At 43.9% G+C, this 27,129-nt stretch overlaps 1 protein-coding gene across 4 annotated transcripts in view; it reads right to left on the reverse strand.

The window, feature by feature from the left end:
- Positions 1–27,129, reverse strand: part of RCOR1 (REST corepressor 1) — a 187,665-nt gene that overhangs the window by 110,906 nt on the left and 49,630 nt on the right. The window lies entirely within an intron of this gene.

Raw genomic sequence — 27,129 nt, forward strand, 5'->3', positions numbered from 1 at the left:
TACATAAACTGCACACACTGGACAGAGATACTTAGATTAGATTTTGCAAAATAAGGCAGGTTCATTATTGTTTTAATCAACTACTGTAACAAATAAAAAGAATCAAGGATTCAAAGATTTGGGTAGGTATAAACTTTTGTTTTAACATCCAGTCTAAGTAAAAATACCGGCTGACATCCAGACTAATTAACTGCTTGTGCAACAAAGCTGCACTAGTGCAAGAAGACTGTAGTGATGAATTCCTGAGGTATTGTGCAAAAGCTCCCTGCAAAACATATGAGGTGTCCCACAGGTTGCACAAAAACAAACTTTTTGTGCTCGTACAACACTATTCTGGAACACAAGCTCCAGACCTAGCCCAACATGTTTGCACAAGCATTTCATTAGTCTAGATGTTAACCACTTGTGTGTGTTATGTAACTGCTTACCCAAGGAAGCACTCTTCAACCTTCCTGAAGATTCTCAGCCTGTAGCAAAGACTACCTGTTTATTTTAGGTTTAGATCTACCAAACAAGAGAACAGCAAGCTAGAGTGCTCATTTCTCATTAGCAAGTCCAAAGATTTCTACACCCCTTGGCACTTTAATACTATCCTACTGCAAGACTTATTATAGAGCATACAGAAGTGTCATTTTTATTGCATGAATGAACCACTCAGAACACAAAGCAGACAAAACATCACCCACCATTAAGCTGAAAGTTCGGGAGAATGTATGAATTATAAAGTGATAAAAGCCTATGCCCTGCCATACAAGTACATCAGATTAATCCTCCTTTTTTTAGAATGCAGTGTGGTCGGGGACCGGGGGGGGGGGGGGTGCTACAACAACTGGCCATCTTAAATAGCACCTGTGGACAATTATTCCTATTATCTCCCCAATCCAGAACTCTTCTCCAGCCCTTTGCTGGAGGCAACGAAGTTTGGGGAAGCCTTCCTTGAAGACATGCATCTGGATCCCTCTCTTTCAGGACTGAACAACTTTGGCCTTCCAGCTGTTGTTGGACTACAATTCCCATCATCCTCAGCTACAGTGGCCAAAAGTCAAGGATGATAGAAGTTGTAGTCCCACAAAAGCTGGAGGGCCAAAGTGCTACAGCCCTGTTGGTGATTTTTATGTTCAGGCAGCTTTAGAAAACCTCTTCCAACAGGTTTTCAATTTTTAATAACCTGCTTCATTTCAGCCTAATGCTGTCATTTCCTCTGAAATATCGTAAACAGCATAATTTTGTTATCTTTTAAACTGGTTTATTGTCCAATTGATTCAGGCTGTTTTATATGCAGGCCCTTGAAATATAAAGTTTATAGAAAAATCAGGTGTACATTTAATAATGTTTTTTTGCCTTCTATAAATGCCATATTTTAAATACAGTGTAACAGTAAATTCATATTCTTGCAACCAAGTAATGAATTAAAGGTAAATGAATACTACCTGTGATATCTACAGTGTAAATTAAATCTTTTAATGTACATGGTGGAGATCATATTTTAGTAGCTGTTAGCAGCTGTGCTGTGCCTTTGGGGAACGGTTGTAATTTGGGCTATGTGTAGTGGAGGACCCTTCCTGTCTCTTTTCTTGCTAATAAGAGAAAGCTGAATGTGTGGGCTAGAGGAAGCAAGGAGGGAGGGCACACCCTTTAGATCTGAAACAATAGTACAAAATGCCAGGGGTTCTCAATCCCCTGGTCTATGGGCACAGGCCATCACAAATGTTTAGCTTAACAATTGTTTACATTAGTGCTTAAAGGCTGCACAAGTAAAAAAGTGCAGGGTTTGGGGGGTGGGATTTGCTCCAGGGAGAGGAGAGACTAGGAGAAGGAATATATGTTGCCAGGACTGGGTCCCAGTTTACCAACAATGATTATCAGGGGCTGCCATTAGGGCACCCTGGTGAACTGAGCAAAGTGGTGATTCTCTTATATTAGCAGGGGAGAGCAACTGGCCCTATCCCACCCCAGCACAGCATCCCTCCAGGGGCTGTTGCTGGCATCTGCTTTATGTTTCTTTTTAGATGGTGAACCCTTTTGGAACAGGGTGCCATTATCCATCTTATCTATGTGTTGTTTTTCCTTTCCTTGAGTTCTGGATTGGGGAGACAGTAGGAATAGTTGTCCACTGGTGCTATTTAAGATGGCCAGTTGTTGTAGCATCCCCCCACCCCCTGACCACACTGCTTTCTGAAAAAGGACCATCTTATCTGTGTGTTATTTATTTTTCTCTGTAAACTGCTTTGGGAACTTTGGTTGAACAGAGGTATATAAATATTCGTAGTAATAGTAAGATGAGAAAAAGGGAGGTCATCAGGATGTACAATGAGCAATAGAGATGGCATAGGGAGAGACAGACTGCTATAGAAGAGAAGACAAGGAAAGGCTGTGGCGCAGGGAGCTGAGGAAATACCGTATTTTTCGGACCATAAGACACACTTCCCCCCCCCAAAAAAAGTGGGGGGGGAATGAGGGTGCGTCTTATGGTCCGAATGCTGTCCAGTAGGGCTGTGCACCAGCTGCCCCCGCTGCCCCCCCACCTGATTAGGGGCCGAATCGGCCCAAGCTAACTGCTGCCCCTGCCGCCGCCGACGACTGCCCGCCCGGATTAGGGGCCGAATCGGCCCAAGCTAACTGCCGCCGCGGCCACCCCCGCCGCCGTCCGACCGCCTTCCCAGCTGCCCAGTTCTAACCTTCTAAGCCCGATCAGGGACCCATACTGGTAACTGGAGAAGGAGAGAGGAGCTCGCAAGCAGAGCTCCTCTCTCTGCAAAGCCTCGGCCCGAACTGGCGCTTTGGCCGCAAAGGATTGTAAAGGACGCTGTCCTTTGCGGCCAAAGCGCCAGTTCGGGCCGAGGCTTTGCAGAGAGAGGAGCTCTGCTTGCGAGCTCCTCTCTCCTTCTCCAGTTACCAGTATGGGTCCCTGATCGGGCTTAGAAGGTTAGGACTGGGCAGCTGGGTGGGCGGGCGGGCAGCGGCGGGGGCGGCCGCGGCGGCAGTTCGCTTGGGCCGATTCGGCCCCTAATCCGGGCGGGCGGGCGGCGGCAGGGGCGGCAGTTAGCTTGGGCCGATTCGGCCCCTAATCCGGGCGGGCGGCAGCAGCAGTAGTTTGGGCCAATTCGGCCCGTAATACTGGGTGCGTCTTATGGTCCGGTGCGTCTTATGGTCCAAAAATTACAGTAGATTCTGAAGAGAGACTTCAGGTGAAGCCCTCAGTAGGGCTCACTCCTGGTACTGAAATTGCTCTCAAAAAGAAAGGAAAAACTGAAATTTGAAGAAAACCTCAGGAGTTCCGCCCAAGGATAAGTTTTTGGATGGTTTCTCCACATCCCTTCAAGGCATGAGGAAGATCTAGGCCAAAATATGCAGGAGAAGGGGTGGGGCGAAAGAGAAGGAATGGAAGACAAGAGATTGTAAAGAATGAAGGGAGAGATTAAAGGAGGAAGTCAAGGGAGGTAACTGAGGCAGAGAAGTGGCAAACTCTGAAGCAACAAGGACACTGATGGTGGATGTGAACAAGAACCAAAAAATTATTGGGCACACATTCTTGATCATGAAGGAGAGAAGAGCTGGTCTTGTCCCCTTAGCAAGGCATGACTTGTCCCCTTAGCTGAGCAGGGTGTGCCCTGGTTGCATATGAATGGGAGACTTGATGCGTGAGCACTGTAAGATATTCCCCTCAGGGGATGGAGCTGCTCTGGGAAGGGCAGAAGGTTCCAAGTTCCCTCCCTGGCATCTCCAAGATAGGGCTGAGAGAGATTCCTGCCTGCAACCTTGGAGAAGCCGCTGCCAGTCTGTATAGAGTCTACTGAGACAATACTGAGCTAGATAGACCAATGGTCTGACACTGTATATGGCAGCTTCCTATGTTCCTATCATGGTGCCAAAAATTAAAAAATAAATCAAACACACACACACACACACACACACACACACACACACAGAGGCTAGAGAATTCCTCAAGAGCTAACAACAGTATTTAAATACCAAAGTGATTTTTTTTTTTTTTTTGACAGACTGAATCTTTTCAAACTGCTGCTAGCAGCCACCACCTTCAAACAAACAGACACTGTGGGTGGGGTGGCAAAACAAGCAAAAAACCTTTCTTCAGTTCAGGGATGGTGCAACAAGACGTCCCAGTAATGGACAAAATATACTCCTTATAAAATACGCACACTGACATTAAATCCAATGAGTTTACAAACATAAAGGTCTCTTTCTGTGTTAAGAACAGCCCTGCTGGATCAGGCTCAAGGTCCATCTAGTCCAGCATCCTGTTTCACACAGTGGCCCACCAGATGCCTTCAAGAAGCTCACAGGCAGGGGGTGGGGGCATGCCCTCTCTCCCACTGTTGCTCCCGTTCATTTTGTACATCTGCTGTTAGCAATACATTAACACATCTTGGCCATGCTCAGTAACCAAAGCTAACTAGACTACTTCAGCAACTTAGAGGCAAAACTCTTATACCACAGAAACACTACACTTGCAACTTAAAGTACTTTGAACCCTTTATATTCTTACATCTCTCTCTCTGTCTCAAAAATTGTTTCAACTCTTACTGCTCATTGATTTCAGTTAAAAGTGTTCTGCAAAGAGACCGGACACATCAACATCTATTTTTGTTTACTAATGCAAGAGGGAGGCTTTTGTCACAAAATGACATTGCAGTGCTCCAGATAGTTTAAACTGACTATCTAAGGACATCATATGGTTTTTATTCTTTACCCAAAAGAGCAGGTTGGATCCCAATTAATGTTTCTGTTAACAGAAAGAATTCATACAATGGGGAAGGGGCCATTTTGCCAATTCCCCCACCCTTCTCTCTGCAATTACTTGCCTGCCCCCCCCCCAAATATGTCCTCAAGGTCTGGGAATATATAACAGATTTTCTAGGGGTGTGGTGCTAATGGTGGCGGGGGGGGGCTTCCATGAAAATCACACTTCCAACCTTGCAATGAAGTTAACATTTTCTGTTCATAGAAGTACCACTTAGGATTCAAGACAACACAACTGTGCTCAAAAATAAAGACTAGAAGACTTGCATACAAAAGGTTCCCTGGATGAGTAATAGGTTAAGATTCTAGTTTGCAAATACCAGACATTTTTACCTTGTCCTTTAGCTAAATTAAAAAATAAGGTGCCTGGAAGTAAGAGAGTCTTTAGTGAATTTCTTCACAAAAGTAGGGTTAGGGCAGAAGGTGTCACAAGGCCAGCCTCAAACCAGTCAGACTGTATGCTTCCCCCATGCATAGAGGAAACCAGAAGGAAGATGAAAGGCTTCTTAGAAGAGCAAAGTAATTATTCCCTGGGGAGAAAAGTTGCAGTCAAATGTTGGTCCCACCCAGCAAATACCTTTTACTTGAAATAGTTTGAAGGGGGAAAAGCTTTATTCAAATTAAGTGAAAGTAACTTTGCTTTTGGCATAAACTGAAGATGGCACAAATTCTATTTGCACATTTTCCCACTTCTGAGCAAGAAATCTAGGAATTAAAAAGTGAGAGCCTTACAAGATTTCAGTCTGTTCAGGAATAAACTAAATCAATCTGTCATTCAAATTAAGTAGTGCAATCTTCAAAAATGTAGAACAGCAACACAGATTCCAATTTTATGTAACACTGTATGGAAAATTCTGAACTTCATGGTACATTCAGCCCTAATCAATGTTCTTACTCATCTCACTAAAGTAGTGTTTCCTGTTTAAGTCAACTTATTTTTAATGAATATTTATATTCTACTTTTCAACCAAACAAGTTCTCAAAGTGGTTTATACAGTTCTCTGTCCCCAAAGTGGTCACAATCTAAAAACAAACATAAGGTAGACATCAGCAACAACCACTGGAGGGATGCTGTGTGGGCACTGAATGGGGACAATTGCTCTTCCCCTGTAAATAAAAATGTCACCACTTTAAAGGTGTCCCTTTGCACAGCTGGCAGGGAGCTTATGAAAATTAGCACGAAAATCCTATTAAAATCTTTACTACTTTTGGCAATTATTTGTCTTAAGAGTCTGTATAGAGTTCTAAAGGAAGTCAAATGTGAAATTGCTGATCTCCTAGCAAATATATATAACTTGTCCCTACAATCAGGATCTGTAACAGAGGACTGGAGAGTAGCTAATGTAACTCTGATTTTCAAAAAGGGATCCAGGGGGGAGCCGAGAAATTACATGCCGGCTTGCTTAACTTCTGTGCCAGGTAAATTGATCAAACATATAGAAGAACAGGCCTTGCTGAAGGAGAACCAGCATGGCTTCTGCAAGGGAAAGTCTTGCCTCACTAACCTTTTGGAGTTCTTTGAGTGTCAACAGGCATATGGATAAAGGGGATCAGTTGACATAGTATACTTGGACTTCCAAAAGGCTTTTGACAAAGTTTCCAGCCAAAGGCTCTTGAGTAAACTTAGCAGTCATGTGGGATGAGGGGACAGGTTCAATTGTGGGTGGGTAACTGGTTAGAGAACAGGAAACAGAAGATACAAATAAATGGACAGTTCTCTAAATGGAGAAAAATAAGAAGTAGGGTCCCCAAAGGATCAGTACTGGGACCAGTGCTCTTTAACTTGTTCATAAATGATCTAGAAGATGGGGTCATCCAGCGAAGTGGCCAAATTTGCAGATGACATCAAACTATTTAGGGTAGTGAAATCCAAAACAGAATGTTAGGAGCTCCAAAAAGATCTCTCCAAACTGGGTGGGTGGGCAAAGAAATGGCAAATGCAGTTCAATGTAAGCAAATGTTAAGTGATGCCTATTGGGTCCAAAAAAACCCAACTTCACATATATGCTGATAGAGTCTGAGCTGTTGGTGACTGACCTGGAGAGAGATCTTGGGGTAATGGTGGATAGCTCGTAGAAAGTGCTGACTCAGGGCGTGGCAGCAGTGAAGAAGGCAAATTCAATGAGGGATCATTAGGAAGGGGGTTGAAAATAAAAATGCTAGTGTTATAATGCCCTTATACAAATATATGGTGCAGCCACATGTGAAGTGGTTGTACTGAAGAAGTACTGCATATGGTTCTGGCCACTGTAGAACTGGAAAAGTTGCAAAAGAGGGCACTTCTGCCCGCCCGCCCCCTTGGCACTCTCTTAAAAATTGGTCCGGCAGGGCAACAGCATACCTCCCTTCCACCCCGTTCCCCCCTCATTGCAGAAGCGACTGGAAGTAACCCGCACACGTGTGCATGTCACACACACGCCCAACAAGTGAACAAGCGAGCACAACATGCGCATGCACGTGGGTTACTTCCAGAACGAGAAGGGAACAGGACAGCAGGGAGGTACGCTGCTCCCCCACCAGACCATTTTTTAAGAGAGCACCAGCAGGGGAAATGCAGCAGGGAGAGTGCACCCTCCCCTGCTCTTAAAAGTGTCCCCCACCCACCTCTGAAGCGGGTGAATCGCCGACGGTTCAAACCTGTCTGGAGGCCTGTAAAAGGGCCTCCCAACAGGTTCATGCACATCTTTAATCTGGAGCTCTTTACTTTAGGAAAGAGGCAACTAACGGGAGACAAGATCGAGGTGTATAAAATTATGCATGGTGTGGAGAGGGTGGACAGAGAGAAATTTTCCTCCCTCTCTCACACCACTAGAACCAGGGGTCACATCATGAAACTGAAGGCCAAGAAGTTAAGGGCCAACAAAAAGAAATACTTTTTCACACAGTGTATCATTAATCTATGAAATTATCTGTCACAGGATGTGGTTATGGCCACTAGCTTGGGTGGCTTTAAAAGAGGCTTGGACAAATTAGACAAATTCAGGGAGGACAGGTTTATCACTGGCTACGGGTTTGGTGGCTATGGGCCACCCCCAGCCTCAGAAGGAAGATTCCTCTAAATACCAGTTGCAGGGGCATGCCCTCATCTTTTGCCTCTGGGTTTCTCAGACGCATCTAGTAGTCCACTGTGTGAAATAGGATGCTGGACTAGATAGGCCAGGGCTGTTCAACTTCAGCCCTCTGGCAGATGTTGGCCTACAAGTCCCATAATCCCTGGATATTCACTGTCGTAGGTGGAGGTTATGCGGGTTGTAGTCCAAAAACAGCTGGAGGGCCCAAGATAGGCAGCAGAGCAGCCCTGAGATAAGTCTTGGGCCTGATCCAGCACGGCTATTCTTATGTCTTTTCACCTCCACCATTTTATCTTCACAACAACCTGTAAAGTAGTTTAGGACTGGAGAGCATAACTGGTCCACTATCACTCAATGAGCTTCGTGGCCAAGTGTGGGGACAGTGCCGGATTTAGGCACAAGCTAAGTAAGCTACACCTTAGGGACTTGTATTCTGAGAGGCCTCTGAATTTAAAAAAAGTTTACATTTTATATAACTGGTTGAAAAAACATAGGAAAATTGGGGGGCCCTTTAAAACAGACATTATCATCCTGATAAGTCAAAAATATACTTATATGACAACACAATTTGTATATTAGTTTATAACACTGGAGAAATAACTTATATTGTTATAATAATATTAAATTGTTATAATAACAACAATTATATTGAAATTTTATTAGACCAGGGCTGCTCAACTTAGGCCTCCAGCTGTTTTTGGACTACAATTCCCATAATCCCCAGCCACAGTAGCCAATAGCCAGGGATTATGGGAATTGTAGGCCAACATCTGCAGGAGGGCCGAAGTTGAGCAGGCCTGGTTTAGACCAATGCCTGCTATCATGGTTACAAAGTTTGCATCTTCAGAACAATGCTGCTGTAAATGTGAGCAGTGCTGAGAAAGAGGGCAGGGGTTTACAAGCCAGGGTGGGACTTCCAACCCATTCTGTAATGTTATGGGGCCTTTTAAACGCCATAGCTTAGGGCCTCAGCATGTCTTAATCCAGCCCTGTATGGAGTTGAACCTGGGTCTCCCTAGTTCAAGGCCGACCCTGATCACCATACCACCCACACTGGCTCTTCTATTGTACAACTAACAAGAGGGATTCTGGAAGGTCTATGTGGGCCCCTGGAGATCTACTGCTGAGGGTTCCCCAATCTTCAGGGACGTATGGGAGGGGGGTTTGCACACAGGGGCTCAAGAGGTCAAGGGAATCAGCAAAAAGTGCCGCTTCCCTTTGCATGAATGGAAACTTTTGTATTTATTTAGAGAAGCATCCCTTGGGATCCAATCCATTGAAGTAAACGTGGTAGAAAGGGCACAAGTACTCTGTAATTTATATTTAACAAAAGTATTTGAATGCCTAACCAGCCCTTTAGAACCGACTTGCTTCCCAACAACTGTTTTCCAGAAAGGCACTGTAAGACTGCCATCTCTGCCGCAATGAGACAGATACATAGGTACATACTGTTTGTGGTGTTGCACTATTAGCTCTGTTTGGTTAAGAGCTGCAACCCAAATCTATCAATATAGTGCTGGCTGCTAACAGTGCATATGTACAGGAAAGAGTCTCTGCAGGCTCCTGAAGGGGAAGCACATTTGGGGGTGTTGGGAAGGACAATGTATGCTCAGGTCTCCGCCACCAAAATCAAAAAGAGTATCTGAATAAGCAGAGAGCATATCTGCTAAGTTTGCAGCCACAGATGAAGTTTCCAAAAGAACCTTCTCCTGTCAATCAACAGGGCACAGTGGACGTTGGGAGGGAGGGAGGTGAGAGAAAGAATTCCATTCTGGCAAGAGACCCTCCTGGATATATTTCACCTTCCTGCTGCCAACAAATGCCCTCTTCTGTCCTTTCCTCATCCCATGAAATTTCAGATCGGATGCAATATTTTTGTCACAGTTCCACTTGTTACACCTAAAAGCAAAATGCAACAGGAATCTGGGGGTTCCTCATAAAGGGGGGAAATTCAAGTAATGATAGGGGAAGCCAAACATTTTGGCAAAACTGGGAAAGGTTTTCCATGCAATTCTTCACATCCCCAGGTTGTCACTAGAGGGGTTTTTGTTTTTGTTTTTTGGCCTAAAGCAAACTTAACTTCTAATTTGTTGAGACTTCCACAGCATATTTGAAGAATCTGGGGATTGGAGTGGGCGGGGGGGGGATGTAGGCAGGTGATTGCACACATTCCTAGTTCTTGTAGCCAAACTACTTTTTAGGTAGTGACTGGCCGATTGCAGGTTATCTCCTGCACCAGGGATTTTCAACCACAGATATACCCATACCTTAGTAGAGTCCAGAACTGCTTTAAAAATGACTGTAAGTTGATTTTATGAACAAGCTTACCTATGCACATAGTATATAAAGTAGTGCCAGATTCATAACTAATAAGCAGGGTTAGGATGCCTCCTCTCCTTTTTTAAGATTAATTCTAGCAGTAAAGCTGACACACAAGAAAAAAAGCTACTGAAATACACAGTATTTGCAGTGCCCGGTTAAACAGCAGATGTTTTTATTGCCACAAGTAATGCAGAGCTACACGTCTTTCAGGCTGCAGATAGAAGTATCTAATCACAGAAAAGGCAGGCAACGGTCTTTCACATAAGACATTTGTTTTGATATTTCCTTTCTCTTTTTGCTAAGAAAGTATATGGCAGTTACTGTAAAGACTGTTTCAAAATGCACTATTTTATCTAGTTATGTCACCATTCTTAAGAGTGCAACTTTATTTCTGTGAGGTTTATCAAACTCTTTAAGAATTCAACACACTCTGCAAACCAAAATAGGACATATGCATCCTCTTCCACTTCCCAGTATTAGAATTAACCATCTCTGGCAGTAACCCAAAAGGAAATTCACATGTGTTCTATTGTACATCTCTCCTTTCTGCATGCACGCATGCGCGCGCACACAGACACACTCTATAATGCAAAAAACTTTATCCACGGTCAGCAAAACACAACACTGTAATTCAGCAAGATTCTCAAGGCTTCACGGCAAAGCCTTTGTTGATATACAGTTTAGATGCACACTTAGTTCTGTTAAATGAAATAGAAGCTTTCCAGACCAAAACCTGTAAATCAAGTGGCTTCGTTTTAATTAAAGAGTTCTAAATTGAGCAGCATTTAAGTCTTCCCATATACAGCTACACGTGACTAGCTCTAAAAATCTGTTAATAATGTGCTCCAGGGAAACAGAAACTGTTACTATTCATGTTGTCTTAAGTACAAAGAAAAGCAACAGTCTGTTGGTGCAATGAAGGTTTCAACTGGAGGGAAGGAAAAAAAAGGTTGAATTAGCAAAGCTATAAACAAATGGGGGGGGGGGGAATATCGGCCAGAACACTTTTTAATAAGTGCACATTCAATAATTAGCTTGCGTTTTATATGCAAGATGGTACTTTAGTTAGAGAGCTTAATTTACCTCTATACAGGGTTGGGTTAAGAACATAAGCAATCTTCCTGGCTTGGCTCATACTCAGGGCCAAACAGGACAAGATGTTGTAGATCTGTGATCAGGTCTCTCTAAAAACCAGATGTTCTCCCACCCCCGAACTGTATCAGGACCACAGTTCTAAGAAAGGGAAGGCTGACCCTTTTCCTGTGGCAGTTACCTAATGTAACATACAAGCCCCAACACCATTTCTCCTATCAGGGAAAATATAGAGATTGCTTTTGGGGGAAAGAGAAGCCTGTAGGGCAGGGCTGCTCAACTTTGGCCCTCCTGCAGATGTTGGCCTACAACTCCCATAAACCCTGGCTATTGGCCACTGTGGCTGGGGATTCTGGGAGTTGTAGTCCAAAAACAGCTGGGAGGCCTAAGTTGAGCAGGCCTGATGTAGGGAGTATACTTGAAAAACAGTGAAGGGTTAACTCCCCTGCAGAAGGGTCACAGTCCTGCTACAATTCGGGAATTATTGTGGCTGGTTTTTAAGAGATTAAATAGCTCTTAAAATGGGATGGGAGTAACATTCATGAGAGCTCGCTCAGTGGAGGGGGTGTTTGTTCGGGGCTCTTTCAGAGCCCAAGCCATGCCCCATGAGTGTGACAACCCACACATGGGACATTGCTAGGAAGGCCACCAGGTGGGGCCAGACCCAGGCTGCCGTTTGGCTGGCTCCGCGTTTGGTGAATGCACCTATACTTGGGGGATGGGATGTCCAAAACCTCTCAACTGACTGAAGGAGACAGAAACCTGAAGTCCAGGTCTCAACTGAGATAATCATCTCATATACAGTACATGTATGTGCATGAACACACATACACACACACAGTTTTTAGCTGAAAAAAGCTTAAATGTTTACTCACAAAAGCCAAACCTAAATCAACACCACAAAGCAACAAAACACAGGAGCAGAAAAATGCATCAAGTAATTCTCAAATAAGATTTATTGAAGGATTCTTAACACAAAAATACTGTTTATGAACCAAGAAATCTTTGCTCATTTCCAATAGGACCCAAAACATCAGTCACTATGACAGATTCAAATTGCAGATAGATTCATTAGAAAGCAAGACCCAAGTACAACCACAGTATAATACCTTTATTGCTGGCTTCTTTTTAATTGGTCCTAAAGGTAATATGCTATTGTTGCTTCAGACTAATTAAGGCTGCAATCCTATGCATACTTACCTTGGAGTATGTCTAATTGAATTCACTGAGACTTAACTCCAAGCGAACCTGCCTAGAACCCACTTAACTTAAACACATTAATTGGTTTTCAGCCACAGCCTTTCTTTTCAAAAAGGTTTCAGAGCAGAGAAAGATTTATGTAAATAACCTTTTCATCTCTCTTGATTCAGTATCTTTAAAGACAGAAATCTCAAAGAGCAAGCAAGTCTGCCAAGTTGAGACATTTAAAAAACCAACCACACTAAAACCTAACTAGCAACTCTTTCCACTTCCAACTGCCTTGTCAACTCTCAGGCCTTGGGGAGCAGTTCCAACAACCCAAAGAATCTGGCCTTGCTCTTGTTCTACCCACAGAATCTTGGCAATGCCAGGTCAATTCTGAATAAGACCAAAATTGTCGATGATTTGATCATGGATGAGAGAGCTGACCTGGCATGTATAACTGAGACCTGGTTGGAGGAAGCAAGTGGTCCAGTGTGGGCTCAGCTTCTCCCACCAGGTTACTCTGTTGTGGAGCAGGCTAGAGGAAGGGGGGGGTGTAGAGTGGCTGTGGTTCATAAGAATACCATCTCCATTACCAGGGCCCCTGTGAGACAGTTGACTTATATTAGTGTGTATTTCCGTGGCTGGGTACTAGGGATAGACTAGGGATTCTGTTGATGTACCATCCACCCCGCTGCCCAACTGACTCCCTAACTGAGCTGACAGAGCTGTTTGCAGAGTTGCTGTTGGAGTCTCCCAGGCATTTGGCATTGGGGGACTTCAATATCCATTCTAAGGCTGCCTTGTCTGGTGCTGCTCAGGAATTCATAGCAGCCGACAACTATGGGCCTATTCCAATTAGTTTCTGAACCAACTCATGTTGCTGGCCACACACTCGATTTAGTTTTTTGTTCTGATCAGGTGTGTTTCCCATGGGTGGGGGATCCGGTGGTTTCCCCATCATCATGGATGGACCACTACCTGGTTAAGGTTGGCTTCACAGCCACAATCCACCCCTGCAAGGCTGGTGGACCTATTAGGATGGTCCATCCAAAAAGGATGCTGGACCAAGTAGGATTCCAAAATGCCTTGGAGGGTTTTGATGCTGGCGCAGCCGGTGATTCTGTCGATGGCCTGGTCGGAACCTGGAATAGGGAACTCACCAAGGCAGAAGACATGATTGTCCCTAGCAAGCTGCTTCAAAAACGGCCCCTTGGTATACGGAGGAATTGCGGGAGCTGAAATGGTTGGGTAGGTGACTGGAACGCAAGTGGAGGAGAACTCAGCTCGAATCTGACAGGATGCAGCATAGGACCCATTGGAAAGCTTATGCTGCAGCAGTGCATGCAGCCAAAACAAAACAAAAAACAAAAAAACCAACTGTTTTGGTATCCAAGCATTGCATCTGCAGGCTGGCGATCAGCAGAGCTATCCCGGGTTGTGAGGAGCTTAATTTCTGCTCCTTCTGCCATAATTAGTCCCCAGAAACATTCTGCTGTGACACTTTTAATGGATTATTTATGGATAAAATCTCCTGTATTTGGGCTGACCTGGACTCCGCTATTTCTGCAGGGTCTATTAAGGAGGTGTAAAGCAATCTCTCTTGCAGTATTAGGTTGGATCAGTTTCTATCTGTGACTGAGGATGTGGACAAGCTGCTTGGGGCGGTGCAGCCTACCACTTGTTCTCTGAATCGTTGCCCGACTTGGCTGCTTCTATCTAGCAGGGAGATTGTTGGAGGTGCCCTGGTTAATATCATAAATGCATCGCTGAGGAAGGGTAGGGTACCTCCTTCTTTTGAAGGAGGCAATGGTTAGACCGCTTCTTAAGAAGCCTTCCCTGGACCCCTTAGTGATGGATAGTTATAGGCGAGTCTCCAATCTCCCTTGGTTGGGCAAGGTGATTGAGAAGGTGAATGGGATTATTAAGGAGGTTAAGGAGATTGCAGAGAAGCTAAATGTGTTCTTTGCATCTGTCCTCACGGCAGAGGATACTGACCATATACCCTCTCCAGAATTGAGCTTTTCAGGTTTAGCGGCTGAGGAACTGGGCCAATTTGAGGTGACAAGGGAAGATGTTCTAAACTCTCTTGAAAAACTAAAAATTAACAAATTGCCAGGGCCAGATGGCATCCACCCAAGAGTTCTGAAGGAACTCAAATGTGAAATTGCCGATCTCCTAGCAATAATATAATTTGTCTCTACAAACAGGCTCTGTAACAGAGGACTGGAAAGTAGCCAATGTGACTCCAATGTTCAAGAAGGGATCCAGGAAACTACAGACCAGTCAGCTTAACCGGTGCCAGGTAAATTGATGGAAAGTGTACTTAAGGACAAAATTGTTAAGGGTATAGATATAGAAGAAAAAGCCTTGTTGAAGGAGAACCAGCCTGGCTTCTGCAAGGGAAAGTTTTGCCCAACTAACCTTTTGAAGTTCTTTGAGAGTGTCAACAGGCATGTGGATAAAGGTGATCCGGTTGACATAGTATACTTGGACTTCCAAAAAGCATTTGATAAAGTTCCCAACCAAAGGCTCTTGAGTAAACTTAGCAGTCATAGAATAAGGGGACAGGTTCATGTGTGGATCGGTAACTGGTTGAAGCACAGAAAACAGAGAGTAGGAATAAATGGACAGTTTTCACACTCTTTCACAACTGGAAGGTAGGAAATGGGGTCCCCTAGGGATCGGTACTGGGACCAGTGCTCTTTAACTTGTTCATAAATGCTCTAGAAGTTGGGGTGAGCAGGAAAGTGGACAAATTTGCAGATGACACTAAACTATTTAGGGTAGTGAAATCCACAACGGATTGTGAGGAACTCCAAAAAGATCTCTCCAAACTGGGGGAGTGGGCGACAAAATGGCAAATGCGGTTCAATGTAAGCAAGTGTAAAGTGATGCACATTAGGGCAAAAAACCGCTGATGGGATCTGAGCTGTTGGTGACTGACCAGGAGAGAGATCTTGGGGTCATGGTGGACAGCTCATTGAAAGTGTCCATCTCAGTGTGCGGCAGCTGTGAAAAAAGCTAATTCCATGCTAGGAATCATTAGGAGGGGGGTTGGGGAAAAAAGCTAATATTATCATCTATGGTGCTGCCGCATCTGGAGTACTGTGCATAGCTTTGGTCACCGTATCTTAAGAAGGATATTGAAGAACTGGAAAAGTGCAGAAGAGAGCAACCAAAATGATCAGGGGCCTGGAGCACCTTCCTTATGAGGCATGGCTACAACATCTGGAGCTCTTTACCTTGGAAAAAAGATGACTAAGGGAAGACATAATCAAGATGTTTAAAATTATGCATGGAGTGGAGAAAGTGGACAGAGAGAAATTTTTCTTCCTCTCTCACAACACTAGAACTAGGGGTCACCCCATGAAACTGAAGGTCGGGAAATTTAGGACTGACAAAAGGAAGTACTTTTTCACACACCGCATACTTAAACTATGGAATTCTCTGCCATGGGATGTGGTGATGGCCACCAGCTTTATGGAGAACAGGTCTATCAATGGCTACTAGTCTGGTAGCTATGGGTCATCTCCAGCCTCAGACACATGATGCCTCTCAATACCAGTTGCCAGGGAGCAACAGCAGGAGAGAGAGGCATGCACATACCTCTTGCCTGTGGGCTCCCCAGAGGCATCAGGTGGGCCACTGTATGAAACAGGATGCTGGACTAAATAGGCCTTGTGCCTGATCCAGCAGGGCTGTTCTTATGTAGGGTGGTGGCTGACCAGTTCCAGGAAGCTTTGGAGGAAACTTATTATCTAGACCATAGATAATAGACCATAGCCATTTCAAACTGGATTTAGAGCAGGATATGGGGTTGAGACAGCCTTGGTCGACCTGATGAATGACCTTTACCAGGGAATAGACAGAGGGAGTGAGACTCAGTTGGTTCTTTTGGATCTTTCGGCAGCATTCGATACCATCGACCATGGTATCCTTCTGGGTTGCCTGGGGGAGTTGGGAGTAAGGGGCTCTGCTTTGCAGTGGTTCCACTCCTATCTCTTGGATAGATTCCAGATGGTGGAGCTTGGTGACAGCTGTTCCTCAAAATGGGAGCTTTTATATGGACTCCCTCAGGGCTCCATTCTGTCACCAGTGTTTTTAAATATCTACATGAAACAGCTGGGTGACATCATCAGAAGATTTGATGGTGGGTGTTATCAGTATGCTGATGACACCCAAATCTACATCTCCTTTTCACCTTCAGCGGATGAAGGTTTTCATTGAGGGACTCAGAATTTGAGGGATGATTTAGAGCTTCCTGTGCTGGATGGGTTTACACTCCCCCAGAAGGAGCAGATGCACAGCTTGGGAGTACTCCTGGATGCAGGCCTTACCCGCCTAGTACCTCAGGTGAAGGCCGTGGCCAGGAGTGCTTTCTATCAGCTTCGGGTGATCCAACAGTTGCATCCATTCCTTGAAGAGGATAACTTCAGAACAGGGGTGCATCAGCTGGTAACCTCCAGGCTTAACAATTGCAATGCGCATTACGTAGGGCTGCCTTAATATGTAGTTCAGAAACTACTGTAGTTCAGTTCAAAATGCGACAGCCAGATTGGTCTCTGGGGCAACCTGGAGAGACTATATTATGCCTCTTTTGAAACAGTTGCACTGGCTGCCGAGTTGTTTCCCGGCAAAATACAAAGTGCTGGTTATTGGGCTTTTGACAATTTGGAATGGCAATTCATGTTTACTGTGCTGGCAAAGATGAATTGTGGGCCAAATTTTAATTCTTGAAGTATCTATCAGAAGCAGAAAGCGAAAGTAATAGTGAATGGGGCAATATCAAAGACATGTTCTGTTACAAAAAGGTACAAGACAGGGATGCCCACTTTCACCTGTGTTGTTTATTCTGGCTCTGGAACCATTGGCATGGGAGATATGGCAGGAAGAAAGAATGCCAGGAATTCAGACGGCCAGGCAAGAACATAAGATAAAGCTATATGCGGATGATGTAGTATTAACCGTTACCAAACCAAAGATTTCGCTGGACTATGTAATGGAGAAAATCCAACCATATGGGAAGGTTTCTGAATACAAACTGAACAATAGTAAGATGCAAATGGTAACATGGAATATTAAAGATGAGGAACGGAAAGAATTGGAAGAACGAACAGTATTTAAGTCCAGTATTAAACCAGTAAAATATCTGGGGATTAATGTAACAGCAGCCAACAAAGACTTATTCAAAAATAATTATTTACTGATATGGAAGAAAATACTGGCTTATCTGAATAGATGGCAAAAATTAAACCTTTCTTGGCTAGGCAGAATTTCAGCGATTAAGATAAATTTCTTGCCTAGGATTAATTTTTTATTTCAAATGAGAAGACTTTAAATGAATGGCAAAGACAGGTGAACTCTTTTATTTGGGCAAATAAAAAGCCCAGAGTGAAATTTAAGATTATGCAAGATGCAAAAGAACATGGATTAGCCAGCCCAAACTTGAAATTGTATTACCGTGCCAGTTGTTTAACATGGATTGCAGAATGGATCAAAGGCCCATATGGATGGGTTACAAATATGGAAGGATCAGACATGACTAATGGTCTACATAGATATTTGTGGACAGAGATAAAGAAAGTGGATGTAGAAATTAAAAATCATTCCATTAGGTACAGTCTATTAAAGGTGTGTGACAAGTATAAAAGGATAAGTCAAGCATTGTCACCTATAGCCTCGATATCGAATATGTATTTTCATGGAGAAGAACATGCAAAACAATTTGATCAATGGAGAGCATACAATTTGCAAAGTCTTATGGTAGGAAAATCAAAAATGAAATCCATTCAATGTTTAAGACAAGAGTGGGATGAACATCCTTCCCGGCTATTGTACTCTTAGATTAACGTATAATCCAAGAAGAAGTACAGAAGCAAAGTGGAGACTTGACAGAATTTGAAACTCTAATAACAAAGAACTCAGAGCATCTGTTGGGTCTTATATACAAATTACTACTGAAATACGGCTTGGAATCAGAACAGGTAAAAGACTGTATGATAAAATGGATGCAGAATTTTAACATAACAATAGAGATGCAACAGTGGGAATTTCAATGGAAGGTGAATATAAAATTTACAGTGACTAGTACCTTGAGGGAAAACTGGTATAAAATGTATATTACTTGAGGAGAGATTTCAAAGATGAACAATAAATACTCTGGGGATTGTTGGAAATGTAAAGAACAGAAGGGTACTTTTTATCATTTGTGGTGGGCATGTAAAAAAGCTCAAAAATTTTGGAAAACAATACATTTGAAGATACATCAAATCTTGCATACAGATTTTCCTCCCACCCCTGACCCCCCTGAGATTTTTATGTTAAATATCACTAAACCATATATTTCTGCGAGATACACTGAACTTTCTTTATATATGAGATAGTGGTGGCAAGAATCCTCTATGCTTCTTGCTGGAAAACAAATCTGATTCTGTCTCTAGACAACTGGTATCTTAAACTTTGGGATTATGCATCAATGGCCAAAATTACTGCATATATTAAGAACAAATGTGAAGATTTTTTTTTCTCAGACATGGGAACCATTTATTCAATATAATATATCACAAGGTTTGGTTCCTCACCTGAGATTTGGTTTCTTTTTGTAGAGAAATTTAATTGCCGAATGCTCTGTGTAGATAACAGATACACTAATTATTGACCTTACTATTAATCTTTTTACATTTGCAGCCAATTATCTTTCAGATTGGAGAAGGGGAGAGGGAGATCATGGTTTAAAGAACTCAGGTGGAAATATACAAATTGCAATGAGAATCATTGTAATTGTATCATTTGATTACGTCTTGGGGTTTTTTTTCTTTTGTCATTTCTATTTTTCTTATGTTCTTCTGTTTATATTATGGATAAAATAATAAAAATATTATTTTTTAACAAATGCTGACTATTATCTTCAGAGCCCTGAATGGCTTAGGTCCGAGTTATCTTAGAGAGCGCCTTCTTCCGCATGATCCCCACCGCATGTTAAGGTCATCTGAGGAGGTCAGTCTTCAATTACCACCAGCAACTCAGAGGTGGGCCTTCTCTGTAGCCGTTCCTGCACTGTGGAATGCACTCCTGGCAGAAATCCGTAATCAGAGTTCTTTATTGGCCTTCAGGAGAGCCCTTAAGACCTATATGTTTGGCCTGGCCTTCCAGGGTTTTAAAAACTGTTTTGAATGTTTTGTTAATTGGTTTTGTGTTTTTAGAGTTTTTATTTTTAACTGTTAATTGATTTTAATTGTTTTTATTTTGATGTAAATCACCCTGAGCCATTTTTGGTAAGGTGATATATAAATCGAACAAACAAACAAACAGCTATGTCCACCGAGAGCTTTTTTTTTTTTTAAATCCAATTAATCTGTTAAGAGAGCCACAGTCAAAAGTGCTTAATCTGTCAACGCCAGTGGCACTCTTACCCCTGGACTTCGGGGCCAAAGTCAAGTGCTTCCACACACACACACCCCGACAAATCTTCTTTGGTCTGTCCTGAGTGGTGCAGTCACTGCTGGCTTGAACTGCACCTGGCAGCCAAGTGTGATTGTGACCTGTGTCGGGTGCTTCAGAGACAGAGAGGGGAGTGGGGAAAGAAATATGTGGAATGGGAATACGTTATATTTATGTAAATATGAATTAGCAGAAACACTTCAACATGCAATTTAACAGTTTTATATTCTTACATTCTTCTTATATTCTTCAGCTGTTTGTGCTGTCAAGAACCCACATGTTAAAAATACTGTGTGTGTCATGGTGTGTGTGTGTGTGTGTGTGTGTGTGTGTGTGTGTGTGTGTGTGTGTGTGTAGGGGGGTTGTGCTTAACTTGCAGCGGGGGAGAGGGGCTCCAGCAAGTGGCGGGGGGGGGGAGGGCCTCCAAAGGTCTCTAGGTCCAGGCTCCAAAATTATCTAGGTGCACCTCTGGTCAATACCCCTAGTTGTTCTGCTGCTATGGTGCAATCACAATTTACCTCCAACCTACCACTTTTAAATGTCTGTGTGCATCTCTTGTGAGAGGGTGACAGAGTGTGCAGATTCGGGGGGGGGGCACGATATTTAATGGTGGTGGTGGTGGTGGTGGTGGTGGTGTCAGCAGCTCACTAATGAATTAATTTATAGATGGATTTCCTTCCTAAAATGTTTGTGTTCTTTTCTGCTATGATGCTGCTTCCAAATTAGGCTGATCCCCTAGTGTCAAAGTTAGACTTACTCAATTTACAGTCTGTGAAGACAATACTGAGCTAGATAGACCAATGATCTGACAGTATATGGCCGCTTCCTATGTACACACAGAATGCATATACATAAATAACCTGGGGGCGGGGAGGCGTGTTGAGTGGCCAGTTCACAACCCAGATGTCCATGCTCTATCTTTATTATTTATATACAGACCTTCTACCAAAGAGAGTTCTTGAAGCATACTACAACAACAAAATTAAGATTATTCCCTGTCCCAAAAGGGCTCACAGCTGAAAAAAAGACAGACAAGTTAGGCGGCGGCAGCCACCGGAGAGATGATGCTGGTGTTGGACAGGAACAGTTTCCTCTCCCTGCTAAAAATAAGAGAGCCACTGCTTTAAAATGTGCCTCTTTGCCCAGTTAGCACAGCTGTTTACATGCCCAATGCAACAGGGTATGGTAACCACAGCTTCTCCCTTCCGTGCCGGCTCAAGTGAACAAGACTCCAGTATGTCACACAGCAGGCATAGGAAGGGAACAGAAACAAGCTGGGGATGGGAACAAGCAGAAGCGGCTACTTTGCCCCAGATTTTATTGGGGAATTTAAAATTGTACAGCATAGATTGAGGTTGCAACATAGCTAGCAACCCTTGGAATTTTGGCTTTTAAGACGGAGCAACTTCTCCAGGATGGGCAGGTAATACCACCCAAATAATAAAACTGAACCATACACCAAAGCAAAAAATCCTATTACAAAGTAATTTAGCAATTAGAAATGTAGAGGGGGGGGGAACAATTTCTACTTTTGCTAGCAGACATAAAGGCCAGACAAGAGTGATTTGCCCAATACTCTTCCTCAGTGTATTTAATTCATTTCCAATGATTAAAAAAAGGCACAGACACACTTGGCACAGTCTAGAACATACACACACTAGCCACTCTATATACTCCTCAGCTTGTTTTCATGTCAAGCATCAGGCATACTCCCGTGAGATGTTAGACTATGAGGTACATACAAATGAGATCAAAAGCAAAGAAAAGAACACCGCTTAACAGTGTGCAATGGGCAACGTTGAACCGTGTGCTGTATGCCACTGCTGTTATCAAGCCTCAAGCAGCAGAGAAAGGAATGCAGGCCAGTTTAGAAACTATGATATGCTGATCCACTAAGCAATTAAGTTAGTAATGTGTACATTGTGCAATTACCCACACCCTGTTTCTTTCCCCGCCCCCTTCTGGGGTAGAAAACGCCCTTTTCTCAGAAGACTGAAAAGATTACCTTAAGAGAAGGGCTTGGGGAGGAGAACTGATCTTGTGGTAGTGACCATGAGTTGTCTCCATTGCTAAGCAGGGTTCAACTTGGTTTGCATTTGGATAAGTGAATACATGGGAGCACTGTAATATATGGGACCCCTCTGAGAAGAGCAGAAGGTTCTAAGTTCCTTCCCTGGCATCTCAAAAATGTGGCTGTCTTTAGGGCGGTGGTTCCCAACCAGGCTTCTTCCAGATGTTGCTGAACTATAACTCCCATCATTCCTAGCTACAATTTATTATGGCTGGGAGTGATAGGAGTTGTAGTTCTGAGCTATAGGGTCATAGCTCAGTGGAAGAGTATATGCATGCTTGTTCACTCCTTGGCATCTCCAGAAAGGGCAGGGAAAGATGCCTGCCTGAAACCTTGGAGATCCACTGCCAGTCAGTGTAGACAATACTGAGCTGGACAGACCAATGCTCTCTATGGTATAAGCCAGTTTCCCATGTTCCTAAAGGGCAGCAAGCCTTTGTGTAGGCAATATCCTCTGGAGCAGAATCCCTGTCCCTTAAGTTCTACATGTGTGGTAGGCTATTTACTAGGGATTTACCATTCGATTTGACTTTGAATCAAGTTGGGCTGAATTGGGGGCAATTCGGTGATCCGACCTCAAAATTGGATCACCCTCAAAATAGGGGGGCAGATTTGGGGTCAAAGAGAATTTCCCCTGATTCAACCCTAATCTGTTTGGGTGATTCAAGCACTATTTTGAGGCCTGTTTTGCTGTAAAGATGGACCTCAAAATGGCACCTTTTACCCCCAGGGAGAGCCGGTCTACCAATTGGGGTTGGCAGGTAGAGCAGCCCTCCATTCTGGACCTGGTGTGTCAACCCACCTTGGAGGACTGGTCTACCAGGCCTCAAAATGATGTCCAAATCACCCAATGTGGTTAGTCAAGACAACCAGCTGTTTCTGATGAATCAATTTGAAGATTCTGCTATTATATTTGAGCTCTTAATCGAATCGCAGAATATGATTCATGCACACCTCTACTATTTACGGTAGCCATTAAAAATTGCTATCTGCAAAGTACTTAAGAGGTAACAGTAAAGTTATGCCGTCGAGTCGGTGTTGACTCCTGGTGACCACAGAGCTCTGTGGTTTACTTTGGTAGAATACAGGTGGGGTTTGCCATTGCCATCTCCTGTGCAATATGAGATGATGCCTTTCCGCATCTTCCTATATTGCTGCTGCCCGATATAGGTGTTTCCCATAGTCTGGAAAACATACCAGTGGGGATAAGATATACACGTCCCTATTCGGCTTGCCTTTCAGTGGTTTAATTTGTATACTTTTAGCACATTAGTTTTCTTCATAGTTTTTGTAGGACTAGAAAAGTCCTAACCATCAGAAAGAGGACTACATCAACTCACAAGCACACTGCTGATTACTGCAAACCAACTGAGGGCTGTGCTATATGTTGAGCCCAGATTATTCTGCATGACATGCCTCTTACACTTGGCCAAGGTAATTGGGATGAACAAGGCTTTAAAATGTAGCTCCCTTAAGGCTTTTGATTGGAGCATCCGAAAATGGCTAGACTGGAGGTAGAAAGAAATAGCAAGAATTACATTACGTACAAGAATTACACCAGGAAAAGGGGTGGCAGAGTGCCAAGATTTGGTGAACCCGTGCATGCATTTTGGGGAAAGGGTGTCACTTCTAGCACAGTATCCATCAACCACACGCAGCTGCCCAGTGATAACTGTTCGCACAGCTTCGGCGCTCCAGCTGTTGTTGGCCTACAAATCCCATCATCCCCGACAAATGGCTACTGCAGCTGGGGATCAATGTTCCCTCTAACAGGGTTTCCTGGATGTTGTTGACTACAACTCCCAGAATCCCCAGCTACAATGGCTTTTGCTTGGGGATTCTGGGAGTTGTAGTCAACAACATCTGGGAATCCCTGTTAGAGGGAACACTGCCGGTGATGCTGGGAACTGCAGTCCAACAATAGCTGGCGGGCAAAGTTGTGCAGGCCTGGCCTAGGACTGACACTGTGCAGAACCACTGAAGCTCCACACGTAGCGCGTTGTCCCCTCTAGAAGCAGCAAAACAGACACCCAGATGCTCAGGACGGGACAGATGATGCATGCCTTGTCTTCCATAAGCAATCAAGTCCAAGGCAAGCTGTGGTAGAGAACCAGTCCCTTTGCTTTGCTCCTCCTGAGAAGGGTGGCAGATGCAAGCACCCATCATCCACAAGCTCCAGGGTAGCAAGAAGCTTGTCCCTGAACTTGGCTCCCTGCAGACAGACAGCAGTGGAAATTGCAGGGAGTAGACAGCCACCCTTTCCTAGCTTCACTGCCAAAGTTGTAGCATGCATGGAGAGATGGAAATGCCAACAATTGCCCCATAGGTGCTTAGGTTTTCCTGATGAAAATCACCCCTCATCCATAATGCTGCTATATACCCCACGGAGGGATCTTAAGTGCAGTGCAAGATCCAGTCTCCTGCTGTTCACATCAACCTTAGCCTCACACATCCAGTGACATCAGAGAGGGAAGAGGATAATTCCTTCCTGTAAGTCCTTACAACATACCGTAATTAATCTCAGGAATAGGAAAGAACTGCATATTCACCCCCAGCACAGAGGTGCAGTTACGTAATTCTGGACTCTGGTCCTAATGAGCTTATGGGCCCTCACAGCGTGCAACATAAGTATTCTTTCGGTATATATACATTTCACTGCAAACCCACAGCTCTGGGACAGAGTGCATGGAGCGGAGAGGTCTACACAACCACACAAAGGATCCATTCATCTTAGGAACATAGGAAGCTGCCATATACCGAGTCAGACCTAATGATGTGCACGGACCATGGAAGCACGGCCTGACGCCAGGAGGGGTGTTCCGTTAAGGATGGAGGGGTTGTACTTACCCCTCCGGCGCTCTGGTATTTAGCAAAATCTTCGGGGTGGCAGCATTCCTCCCTGCCGCCCCTGCCCCCTTGTTGGTGCCCAGATCCGGAAGTAACATGGGCTCGTCCTCTAGGACCGTGAGAGGAGAAAAACTTCTCTATTTACTTTCTCTACCCAGTGCATTTTCATAAGCCTCAATCAATTTCCCTCAAGTTGCCTCTTTTCTCTACCAGGGAACAAAAACCAATCTCAATATCCTTTCCTCATAATCTGTAGTCAGAGATATGTTAGTAAAATGTTATTTTAGGCCAAGGAAGTCTCATGCTTCTTTCGGAACTTGGTCTCAAACCAGAACTCTGCTATCTCTTTGCCTGCTCCTCAGTTTGTGGCATTTAAAACAGAGAAGGGATCCCGAGTACAAGAAATTCACAAGTTCCGACAACTGACTACATAAGAAATAAATGTGTCCTTCACATCCGCTTACTTCCTTACAGAAAGGGCATGCTTCCTCTTCTCCATTCTTGCTCTCTGAATGGGTCTCAGATCCTGGAAACCTCAAATAATGATACAGGAAAGTGCTGTCATCATCACAGAATGGAGAATCCTCTGATAACCATTCTTTTCCTGCATTCACATAGCAAATCAGGGGACACATGATCCTTTCCAAGGATACGGTTTCAGAACCATGCATTTTTTTCTGCATTTATTAAATGCAGGAAGAGGATATCATTTGGTTTCATCATGGCCTCCCCTTTCCCCCCATCACTATTTCACCCCCATAAGCATGCACTGAAAGGGGAGAGGGGAAAGAGTCCATCTCTTACCACCAGAATATGTGGACTAGATAAGGATAGTTAAAAAAGACACTAACATTTAAATTAATCGATGTTCATTGACCTTAGGCAATCTAGCAGTGGTGGGGTGCTGGAGGTGGGTGTATGCCCACGTTCCTCCCTCCAATGATTACAAGGCTCGAGTTGCAATTTCGTCCCTACAGGCCCTTTAAGCAGGGCTGGAAATTGGATTCTGATTTTGCCAAACGCAAGACATTAATAAAGAAAACATTTTGCTTTTACTCCACGCCCATCTTCTTCCTCCTCACAGGACCTGAGCTGCAGGCATAGACCTATTAGGACATTTCAGATGAGCCATATTCTCTGATCATAAAGATAGTAAAACACTGGCTCTGCTATGGTGAGCAAGGTCCCAGGTTCTATTCCTGGCATCGCCCCTGGTGGCGCAGTGGTAAAGCTGCTGCTCTGTAACCAGAAGGTTGCAAGATCGATCCTGACCAGGGGCTCAAGGTTGACTCAGCCTTCGATCCTTCCGAGGTCAGTAAAATGAGTACCCAGAAATGTTGGGGGCAATATGCTAAATCATTGTAAACCGCTTAGAGAGCTTCCAGCTATAGAGCGGTATATAAATGTAAGTGCTATTGCTATTGCTACAGAGGGCTGGGGAAAGACCGCTTCCTGAAACCCTGCAGAGCAGCGACCAATCTGTGTAGACAATACTGAGTTAGATGGAACAAGGCCTTGATTCAGTATAAGGCAGCTTCCTATCATCAGTTGATTGGTTGATTGATTGATTGCCTTCAAGTCAGTGTGGACTCTCAGCGACCACATAGATAAGAAAGCAGCGGGAGGAGTAAGTTTTTTAAAAAACCACCCTTAAAGCAACACACACACCCCTGGCGCCAGACCAGGCCACCTACGGGCCGGTTAGCAGGCCTCTAACATGGCCTGCGAACTGGTTCATGCACATCCCTACCAGAGACCCGGGGCAACCAAAGAAAAGGCTTCGGGACCCAAATACATCTAAAGGACCATCTTCCCTCACCTGTGATCCTGCCTGCACACTAAGATGAGTTTCAAAAAGGTCATTTTCATTTTCCACCTTCAAGATTTAGGCAAGTGATGAAGGGGCTTCTGCACTATGACACCTCACCTGTGGAATCCCCGACCCCCCAAGGCTTCACCCAACAGATAATTATGGCCTTTTAGGGTGCCAGACAAAGACCTTTTTAAATTCTCAGGTGCTTATGAAACTTTGGTTTGCTGCTTTGGTTTTTATCTGCTGTCTTTTTTTTTTTAATGAGGAAGTTTTTTTTTTTGTTTTTGTTTTTTTTTAGCATTCTGATATTGCTAGGCACCCTAAGGGCACTTATGCTGAAGGGAAGGAATAAAAGGGTATAAATTAACAAAGTAAATTTTTGAAGTTAGAAACAAAATTCAGATAGATAGCCTGAAATTCTTTACACACATCCATAAAGAGGTTGGAATTAAGAATGCCAGAGAAACAGAAGACCGATTCAGACATTCTGTTGAACACTCATACAATCAGCACACAGTTATTCACAC

The sequence above is a fragment of the Hemicordylus capensis genome, chromosome 1 (assembly GCF_027244095.1).
Source record: "Hemicordylus capensis ecotype Gifberg chromosome 1, rHemCap1.1.pri, whole genome shotgun sequence".
NCBI lineage: Eukaryota > Metazoa > Chordata > Lepidosauria > Squamata > Cordylidae > Hemicordylus > Hemicordylus capensis.